Source organism: Drosophila gunungcola, unplaced genomic scaffold, assembly GCF_025200985.1.
Source record: "Drosophila gunungcola strain Sukarami unplaced genomic scaffold, Dgunungcola_SK_2 000001F, whole genome shotgun sequence".
NCBI classification, from domain to species: domain Eukaryota; kingdom Metazoa; phylum Arthropoda; class Insecta; order Diptera; family Drosophilidae; genus Drosophila; species Drosophila gunungcola.
Window position 1 is genome coordinate 4,536,858 of NW_026453197.1, and position 11,055 is coordinate 4,547,912.

Below are 11,055 nucleotides of genomic sequence, written 5' to 3' on the forward strand. Positions count from 1 at the left end.
TTTATGCATCCGAAACAATATCAATTGTAATGAATTTTGAATATCGTTAAGCGTGAGCCAGAGAAAGAGCCCCCAGCCGAAGCCCTCGATCCGCGATCCTCGATCCTTGGAAAATGTCGCAAAACGGAATGTTGTGGCTGGAGATGAGGCGCGATATGAATATGGTTCCCAGGCTGCTCAGCCAGGTGAAGGAGAACCCTTCGGGAAGTGCAGGAATTCCTGTTCCCTGTTCCTCTGTTACTCTGTTTGCATATAAATTATAAATAATTATTTGGCCAGCCATCAAACAACTGATGGCCATGGCTGCACTTCCTCGTAGGAAACATCATCTCACCCTTTTCCGATCTCCATCAACGCCAACGCGAACGCCAGTTTTTGAGACCATCTATCCATCCATCCATTCATCCAGCGGAGTGGCCAATCATCTGCTCAGGGCTCTCGAGCTCTCCGGCAATTTCGCAACACGATCGTCGTCGTTTTGTGTGTCATCGTTTGATTTGTCATTATCATCGTGCAACATTTCGTGTCCGCCATCTCGAGTTCGAGTCCCCTCCTCGAAAGCAGTTACAGAAACACGAAAATTACAATGGCTCTGCTCGCGATCGCGATCGCGAATATCAGTAATAACCGACTTGTACTGGCTGTTGTGTGGGACCCTTTCCTGACAGGCTTTCCCCCTGAAGGGGCAACTGCGGGGGCAACTGTTGGAGCAGCCCAAGCCCAGCGAATCGGGGCACTAACTCCGCCTGGAGACCTCAATTGTTATGCAATTTCAAGCCGAGGCTCAGCCAGTCAGCCTCTATTGTTAGACAGTACCAAATAATCAAGTTGTCAGATAATTTCAGTTTTTGGCCCTCAAAGAACAGTAACCTTTTGCGTTGCAACTGTTAGACAATATTTTTTTATCGTAGCTCAAAGCAGAGCATAAATTTAATTTTATTAAATATAATAATGTTTTAAAACATGTTTCAGTTTTGGAGATTTAAAGAAAAATAACCTCTTTTGTTGCAACAGTTAACAATATTTGTTTAGTTTTTCAAAACACATAAGGATTGTATTAAGCCATAAATTCCCGAAATTATTTAAGGTGTGAAATATTAAATTTTTCCTTACACAACACTTATTTTATTTACTTTTACTTTATTCTGCGCTTCATAAAACTATGTTTAACAAAAATACGATTTTAATGTGAAGTAATAGATCCCAAGGCTTATGCCTCGATGTACCACCATTCATACAGCTTAAATTATACACCAAAAATGAACCAATCATCCGAAATATATATTTACGATAATTCAGCGAAAAGTTCAAGAAACTGCCAGACAGAAAATATTCGTGTCAAACAAGCCCAATTTTCATTTCATGCCGAAGAGCGGCCACCAAAATCCCCAATGGGAAAGGAATCAGAATGGAAATCGCAATAAGAATGCGAATGCGAATTCGAATGCGAATGAGCATGGTCTAAGACAAGTGTCGGACAGTCGGTCCGGTCCATCAGAGTGGCCAACAGGAAGACAAAGGCGAATCAAAGTGGGACTTGGACATGGACTTGGATTGAGGGGATGTGCAGCAGAATTTTTAATATAGACAAAACTTGACATTTAAATTATGGGAACAAAGATCACAAAGATTTGTGCGAACCGAGCAAAGAGGAACTGGCCAATAATTTCAGGCACTGCCACCTGCAATCTCGGCCTGGATTTCTCACACTGTGCAGCAAACTAAGGGAATTAAAACAATACATGGGCTTTTTAAATTATACTTATAAATAACAAGTATTTATTAATTTCCCAATGGATTCAACTCCAATTGTTTCTTGTGCCCCACTTCTGTTGACTAGTGTTTTGAATTTCGCACAACATTTAACTGTCTTGGTTGCCTCGGTTCGCTGCTCTTTTTGAAAATATTTATCTGACTCAAACTCGTAACCGATTATTGTTTAATTGGAAATCAGCAATTTTCCCCCATAGGCTATTAATTTTACCCAATTAGCCAAAGACAGGGAAACAACAACAGCTCATCGAGCAATAAATATGGTGCTCATAATAATTCTAATTGCTTTTCAAATAAACAACAAACGGAGAACAACTCTCGGTCAATAAACAACAACGGGGAAGGAAACATTAGGCGGCCGCAGAAATAATATTTACAGCAATTAGGCGCCCTATCAAAATAATATTAAGGAGATTTATAAACGTGGCCCGCGCGGCTGAGTGAATTATGAAATAATCGCCGGACTCCAGACCCCATGTGGCGTCGAGCCGGAGGTGTAAAATGCCCAGAAGCGCCAGTCGATGGCTACCAGAAGAGTTGGAGCTGCAGCCATAGCTGTGTAACGCCAATGGCACTGCCACTGCCACTGCCATTCCCCTGCCCAATATATCGACTGTGATTCTTCTGATTCTGAGTCGGATCGAAACGACTTCTCCACAGCGGGTGCCAAGTGGGATCCGAGCGGATCGGATAAGTCGCCCGCTGCGCTAATCGGCCGCTTAAAGATGTTTTAATCGCTTATTACATTCGCTGCGCCTGTCGTCGGCCACTTGGCCACTTGGCCTTTTGGCCACTTGGATTGTGGAGCGCCTTTGTGGACGAAAGAATGGCCTATGTGGATCTTAGTGGCTACCGGTTTTGGGGCTTGGCATCGTTTTGGGATCGTGGGTATGGGAAAGGCACGTCGCCAATGAATTAGAAACAGTAAATCAGAAATACGACAATTCGACGCCAGGGGTTTCACTTTTCCCGTTTTCCTCTCCTCTGGCATATGGCTAAATTTAATAGCTAATAGTAATAGTAATTACAGTGTTTTGATTCGGTCAAACAAAAACATTTTACTTTATACGGTGCTACAGCCAAGATTTGTATATCAGCGAAAGTACTGCAAATTTATTTTTATAATAACAAAATAATAAATAACAGATTTATAAACTACAAACTTTACAAACATTTATATCTATATATATAATATATAAACCATTATAAATTTGGTGTTTTTATTGTTACATTTTAAGCTCTTATGGTGTTAAAAGAATGTATATACTGGTAAAAAACGTGGTAAATCCAAGTATGTTGTACCTTTGCTGTTTTTTGTTAATTTAAGTATTAAAACTTTAAAATTTTTCATTTGACTATTTCCGGAATTGATTTTAATATGTAAAAATTTAAATAAATTTAAAAAAATGTTTCAATAGTCAGATATTCATTTGAGCTTATCCATATTGTTAGCAGTGTACAAAATATTTTATAAAATATTTTAAAATGAGTTTAGAAGGAGTAAATGCGCTTCCCAGAGTTTTACATTTTTCAATGTTTTATAATTTTTCTATAACCGTTTTATTGTTTATTTTAAGTGTATACACAAAATATTAAATCAAACACTTTAAAATATTAAAGTCTTGCATCGCATTCTTTAAGAAAGTCTGGTTGTATTAGTCCATTTTTAATTTAACATTTCTCTAGCTTCCATAATATTACGCCTTTAGAGTAACCTTTATAATCTGGAAAATCTATAATTTGCTTAGGCAATCGCACTGGTGAATCAAAGCCGGTCAGGCAACTCAATATTTACTTTGAGCCCACAAATTGAAGTTAAATATGCAAACTCCGCTCAGCATCCGGTTGTGATGGTGATATTTTCGCGTGGGTCGATCCGGGGACTCCAGATTCGCACTCGGGTTTGGTCACCTCTCCATCGCCTGCAAAGTTGTACATTTATTTGTTGCATGAATTATGATCATATTCCGGCGACAAATTTGCATCTTTTGCCCGTTCGACTCCCCTGAACCCTTTTTGTGGTAGAGCTTGTTGGCCACTAAATGGCCATCAGACCTGGTTTTCCCCTCCCGAATCCACATCCCCTCGCGCTTTGCCTGCCATATTTTTATGCCATTTCTCGCACATGTTTGTCGCGCATGCAAAAGTGTCGAAATATTTATGTTCCGCGAGTTAGCAACACCAGCAACAACAACAACAACTCGATGTCGTTGTCGTGCATTGAACATTGCTCAAAAAAGGCTTAAACAAGTGATCGGGAGAGGGGTAGAGGGGTGGTGAGGCGAGGGGAGCGGACTCCTCGTGTTTTATTGAATGAAATGGCGCGCCTGGCGTTGATTCATAAATGTGCCGAGTCCAGCTAAGCTGGATTTATACAACAAAGGCCATCAAAATAGGAGTTTATTATGTTAGTTTTCATAGTTCAGCTTTGTAGAAATAAGGCTTTAAAACTTAATATCATCGCAAACTTTTTTTGTAATCATAAAAATAACATAAGTAACTGGTTCTCAATAAAAATTACACTGTATTAAAGAAAACTATTATTGCGTTAGGATATAGAATACATTTTATATACATATATGTTCTGCGAACAACTATTTGGGATGATAGAAAATTTGTCTTATTTTCCTTGCCATATAAGTGTTGTTATATTGTTTTTCGAATATCTATTTTCATATTTGTTAATTTTTTGTTGAAAGACTTCAATTAGCAACCAAACATGTAGTTGATTGTTGTCAATAAAGACTTAAGAATGTAAGTTTTTTTTTAGTTTACTAAATATATATATATATATATTTATTTCTTTTAAGAAGAGAGAGGACTATTTAAGTGACCAGCATTGTGTTTGCCATTCAGGCTGGGTTTGGCTTCGGTTTGGATTCTGGGCCCGGAGTCTGCAGCGGCATATGCAAATGCGGAGTCGACCTACGCATGAGCACATTGAATAAAATAAGATTTGTGGCCTGGAGGCAGAGCGAGGTGCAAATGATTGCCACAAAATAGCGCAGTGAGCAGTGAGCAGCGATCCAGCTCCAGCTCCAGCTCCAGCTCCATCTCCAAGTCCAGGTCTTGGCCATTTTCAGGCCGTGGCTATCAGATTTCACATGTAGAATTTATGCTGTGCCCGTGAATTACAAATCAATGAGATGCGCTGAGTTTTTGCATTCGGGAGGTTCGGGTTCGGGTTCGGGATCATAGAAAGATGGCCGCATGGCCAAAGTAGACAACATTTAAGGCTAATTTGAATTGCCTGAGAGGATCGGCCAGGGGGATCGGCCAGATCTATCTACGCATATAATCTTCATAACCCAAAGCAGGCGATTGATTTCTAAGTAACTCGTTAAAGGTAAAAATATAAATATACAAATAACCAGAATTATGTTGGGTTCTTCTTGAGGAATCGCCTCCACCTCCACCTCCACTCCACTCAAATATTTGTGTACGATATGTTTTTATTGATTTTCGGCTCAGCTCAGCTCGGCTTGGCTCATAATGAGCTGCCCTGGTGTCGGAGGGTCTGGCTGTTCAAGAACTGAGACTGGGGCCAAAGGAAGCCATAAATTAGCTCTATGAATCAAAGAGATATCTGATTTCTGGCCACTGATAAAATATTTATATACTCATTTCATTCAAGGCATAACTCTTCCACTCGCCACAGACTTTGGATTCTGGTGGTTCTCGCGGGTTCTCATCTCCCATTTTAATGGCCAATATTTCGAAATGATTCCGTGGCAGACATTTGGTCTCGACTGCAATCCCAGCTCAGACCCACCGGAGACATGGCTTTCGACTGGAAATCGAGTGGCCCGAGATGATATCGTGTCATAAATATCCAAGCGGCCTTATTAGTTGAGCTGAGAGTTTCGTTTTCGGGTACGAATTATGGAAATCACAGAATGGTGATCATCACGATAGCATAAATATCATTTGGTTGGGCTTATCTATCGTATAGTGATATTAACGGTACTCAGAACTCATTCAGCAGGTAGAACACACACATGACTCGAGGACTGAGGTAAATTTCACAACTTTCAAATCTTGGCTGAGTCATACACTGATACATTCGATTGGAAAACAAATTGTAAAACAATACTTGGTATAAAAAAACTATTAGACAATGGCTAGGACTGCCAATATTATTTTTTGATTTTACAATGTAGTATCTACATTAATTTGAATAATGGCTTAAAAATATAATCCTGTTTCTTTAATTTTAGAGAAATCTGTTATTAAAGACTTACTTATGAAATTGAGTTTAAATATAAATGTTATATGTTTGCTTTAAATAAATGAATACCCATCGGAGATAACAAATATTGAGGTAATGCTTTTTGTACTTATTAAAGGAACAATTATTTTCAATATTATATAATATATTCAATATTATTATATATATAATTATATTCAATATACCTGTTTGTACTGTCTCACTGAAAAGTTTACAAATTGATTAATAATTGAAAATAAATAATTTTTTTGTAGTGCTTCTTTTGTATATGAAATAAATAATTTCTTCAATTTAAGATTGCTGCTTTATCTGCTCTGAGGCCTGATGAAAACCATCAGGCTGGCAATTGGGCCCCATACCACCCGCTAGCAACTGCAATTAGAGCCGAAAAAGGCAGGCAAGTTGGAAACATAAGCTATAATCCAGTTCTACACATAAATCCAATTAGGATTTGTGCGGGGACTTGCCACTTTGGGACGCAACTTTGGACCGCCTGACCGACAGATGATAACGAACGATACATGCTCGTGTGTGGAGGAGGAGTAGTATGTAGTAAGACAAAAGTAAAAGTAAATCACTCGACGCGATTTTCGCTAATAACAAAAATGATTTGGCCAAGTGCTCGGCTCCGTGCGGATTCCGGCAAAAGCTCCTGGGAGGCATTACCTTCCATATGTGCGATGCTGAACGGCGATAAGGAAACCCCCGACCACAACTACTTGAAAAGCATCCAGGACTGCTGCTGCTCCTGTTGCGGCATTTCGACTTGGCCTCTAATGAACTCAATCAAAAATCGATTTGTAGAACTGGATAAGTTCGGCTCGGGCAGCGGGGGATTTGTTATCCACGGAGGGTGTGTGCTTTGCACGTACATCAAATGGAATCTATGAGATAAATTGGCGAACAGATTGACCAACTCGGGATGGAATGGGATGGCCGCTTATGAAAGGGAATTATTGATGCCGTCATAAGCTGAGCGTTTTTATGTGAGCCCGTGAGCCCCCAGCTCCAGGCCAACACTTTGCCAACGAACTTGTCAGCTGTCAAATGCCAATGCAGGGCCATTAAGTTCGAGAGACCCCTTGGAAAAATATTGTCATCATAAAGCCAGGCAAAGAAGCCGTTAAATATTATTAAGGAGACCATTTAAATTCATTAATGAGCCCAGCTCTCTGGCCGAACGAGCTGGGATTTACATGCGACCTGGGAAGATCTTCGCTTTCGCTCCTACCTGAGCTCCCCGTTCCACGGACAACAGTCACGAAAATGAAAGACGAGCGGACCCGGTCGCAGGCCGCAGTCGCAGACTCTTTCCCTGTACCCACACTAGGGGAAAAATGGCATTTAAATATCATTTTCCTACTTAAAATTTTAATATTAGGTTTTTGGCAAATAAAACCCTCATTGAAATATTTTACATAAAAAACACTTAAACTTGGATATTTAAATTAGCTTTTAAAAGTATTTACATTATTTGTATTACTTTAAAACATGTTTGTAAAAGGTTCTTAGATTTCATATAATTTTCTTAAAATAAACTTACATTTTTGCCATAACTAGTTTGTATAAATATTAAATTTGGTAAGTATAACATATATTAGATTACATTCAATCCTTCTGTGAAACAGAAAAACTATTTACGCTTTATTATAGTTCTTAAATAAATGATCAGCCTCTAAGCTTTCTTTTTCGATTTTTTTGTGAAAAGTGTTTAAATAACTTAGTTTACAATTTTTAATAGATTTTTAATTGTGATCTATTTTTTCCAGTGCATCTCCAACCCCGATACGTATGTCTGGGTCCCATCCACATCCTCGTTAAAACGTTAAAACAAATGAGAGACGCGACAAAATACAAAGAGACGAAATTAAATTAAGCAAATGAAAGCCCACGTTGACAATTTTCATATCTCTGAACAGCTTGGGCCTTGTGTTTGGTCCTCGATTCGGGTCTGAGTCTGTGTCCGTTTTCTGTTTTTCAGTTTTTGTTTTTTCTGGCCAGCGCATATTGGCGAATATTGCTTAAAAACGTCAATAATTCATTTGTTATGCCTGCACATTGAATGTCCCCGCAGACAATTCCTGAGATACGGCCACGTCCAAGTCCTCCACCATATCCATATCCATTCCGATTCCGATTCCGATCCCAAGTCGCGTGTTGAATGTGGAGCGCGGATTTGTGCGCGGCGCTTATGCAAATTAAGATGAAACGGGAGGCGAGCTTGGCCAGCACCAACATTTTTTGGGGGCCTGTATATGCAAGTCAACCTGTTTTCTTAGTGTATTCAGGTTTTTCGGGTTTTATTATTTGATAATTACCTAGTATAATTAAACTATTCCTTGAGTAAGGGGACATTTTGTATGTATTTAATTATTTACTTAAGCTTGCGGTTAAAATTAAATAAATGTATATATGGCGTTATAAGATGTTTGCTCTGTTAACTTTTTGATTTCGAATAAAATGTTTTAATTTCTATTAATTAAAATAAAATTTAAAATGATATATCAATCTGACAATTATATTTAAGTTCCGTAGACCTTTCTTGTTAAAATAAAATTTTATACCGACATACAAGACATAATTAAAGTTGTTTTTAAAAAAAATATGGCTTAATTTTGTGCGTTTATAGGCAAATTTTCTTTAACATATAAAACTTCGACAGACTGTTTCAAGTCCTGTTTATATAAATGTTTTCTCCTTCGCTCATTAACTCCTTCCATTTACAATACAAATTTTCTTTTACTTACCCTATTTTTTTTAACAATCATTAAGGAGAATTAAAAAATTGCTTGTCCCGCGTGTAATCGAAGCAATTTATCATTTTTGAACTTTTTGGCCCGTCAGCAACTCCGATTGTGATTCTGATACGGCGATTCGGCGTCACTTAGCTAACAAATTCATCATTAATTTTCCGCATTATGTAAACACACGCTGTGACATGAAGGGGAAGTATATAAAAAACAGACAGACACCGAAACTGAATCTGAAAACATTTTGAATGCGAGCGACTGGAGCGAAAAGCGATGCGATGAAAGGCCGACTGACATTTTGATTTCCGTAATAAAGTAATTAATGATCTGGCCGGGTAATCGGAGCTACAATCGGAATCGGATCAGTGTCGCGTCGAACACGCCGTACTTTCCCTTTCCCCTCTTTCGGCGCCACTAATGATGACATTCAAATTCGGAGTTTGCACATGTAATTAAGTCGCTCCTGTCCCAAATCTCAAATCCCTGATCCCAGCAAAGGGTTTCGAGTGCACCCTGGAGGCGACTCATTTATCATGGGTCCAGGTCTTGAGTCCCAACTGGTGGCGTGATTATTTTGACATAATTTTTATTAATGAATCGTCCGATCGGCACGCAAATAACGGATCGGTGCAAAGGGCCACCCTCTAGGCCAACTCAAAACCCAGTGACCGACAATCCAGAATTTCCCTCCTGCGCTGCATTTTTTTTTGCTGGGGGAACATTTTTGCAATAATTGTATTCAAAATTCATAATACGGCCACGACTGTGCGTAGAATAATTTAAGGCCGAGCTCTCAAGGCCCCGGGGAGCTGACATCTAAGCGGCGACGTGAAAAACTCTGACGAATTGACATTTATGGGACAAATGCTCCACTCCTTCAACCCAGTACAGTGTGGGCTTGAAGCATAAGTTGGTTCTTGTAGATCTATAAGGCTATCCATTTTAATAGGTACATCATTTGAGAAAGGGAAAGAGCATTGGCTTTATTTATATTTAATCCAAATTTATACTAGAATAATAGGAACATTAATAACTTTAATTAGACTATATATAATATTAACCATTTAGTTTAACAATAAGATATTTTACCGATTTTAATCGGCTATATATCTATTCCTAACAGCTCTATTTCATTTTATATAACAATAATATAATAGCAATCTATTGCATATAAGACACATTTTCTTGGAAATAAAAGCTATCTTAAATTATATTATAATTATATATAATCTATCTTAAATTGTAATATATAACTTGTTCATGAAAGTATTCAAAAGAAAAATGAAGAATTAATTAGTAAATAATACAAAAGGCTGTATTTATTATTGAAGCTAGACTACATATATTAATAAACTTTCAGGTTTAAGTGCCATTACTTGTTTCTGAAAAAAAACACTTTTCATTTACTAATCACTAAAATATATAAATGAAATGAGTTGTATAGTTGTTTAGTTATTAATACATAAAGCCAATAGCTGCTCTCATGTTTTTAGGTAATAATGTTTATTATAATGTCCAAAGCTTTATGACACTCACTGTATGCCCATCGCCGTGGGTATGGTTATGCCAATGACGTCTGCCGTCTGCCACCGATTCTTTTTGCCTTTCCCAGGCGGACTCGGCTCCAAGTCCGACCGCTGAGCTTCTTGAATTTTGGCGCCATCAATTTGGCTGCGGAATCCAGCGGAATGCGCACGATCCAGCAAAAACAAAAAGCGAAAAAAAAGAAAGACAGAAAGTAACTTAAGTAGGCGCCAGCAAAGCAATTTCCAAACGCAACAAAAACGCGGCAGTCGCCGAATGAAGATGGTGAGGGGGCGGCAGAAGCAATTCGTCAATGGAATTCCGCCTCCGAATTAAAGATGCGACATCTCAAATATGATTTACGTTGGGATTCTGGGACTTCTGAGCGACTAAAAATGGCTGTAATTTTATTCAACCAAACAAAAAAAGGTCAGAAATAAATAAATATGCATGAATTAGTAAAAGGCAAAGCAATGCCAGCTTACTGCGGTTTTCATTGTATCTCAGCCAAAAATATTCGGATTTCAAATATATTTAAAGAACGCTTTAAATCAGATGTGCTGAGTTTTTTGGTTTAGTAATTTTGTAATGCCGATGAGCAAGGACTTAAACGCCATTTAAAGTTTTTCTTTTAATCGATAAGTCATAGCTCTGCTTATTCTGCTTGGTCGTCTTAAAATTTGACTAAATATTCTTCAAATAATATTTAAGCTTCCAAAAATAGTTACTTAAAATATACTCTACCCTTAAGAAAATCACAGTCACAATGTACCCGCCACT

General features: G+C 38.2%; 2 long non-coding RNA genes across 2 annotated transcripts; both read right to left on the reverse strand.

The window, feature by feature from the left end:
* Nucleotides 1-3,411: 3,411 nt before the first annotated feature.
* Nucleotides 3,412-7,339, reverse strand: LOC128262089 (uncharacterized). The gene is made up of 3 exons (XR_008268313.1): nt 7,233-7,339; nt 3,569-3,695; nt 3,412-3,497 (listed from the first exon to the last, which is right to left on the reverse strand). It is a non-coding gene; the product is annotated as an uncharacterized LOC128262089 (long non-coding RNA).
* A 1,892-nt stretch (nt 7,340-9,231) lies between these two features.
* On the reverse strand, nt 9,232-10,770 carry LOC128262088 (uncharacterized). The gene is made up of 3 exons (XR_008268312.1): nt 10,761-10,770; nt 10,288-10,674; nt 9,232-9,676 (listed from the first exon to the last, which is right to left on the reverse strand). It is a non-coding gene; the product is annotated as an uncharacterized LOC128262088 (long non-coding RNA).
* Nucleotides 10,771-11,055: the final 285 nt, after the last annotated feature.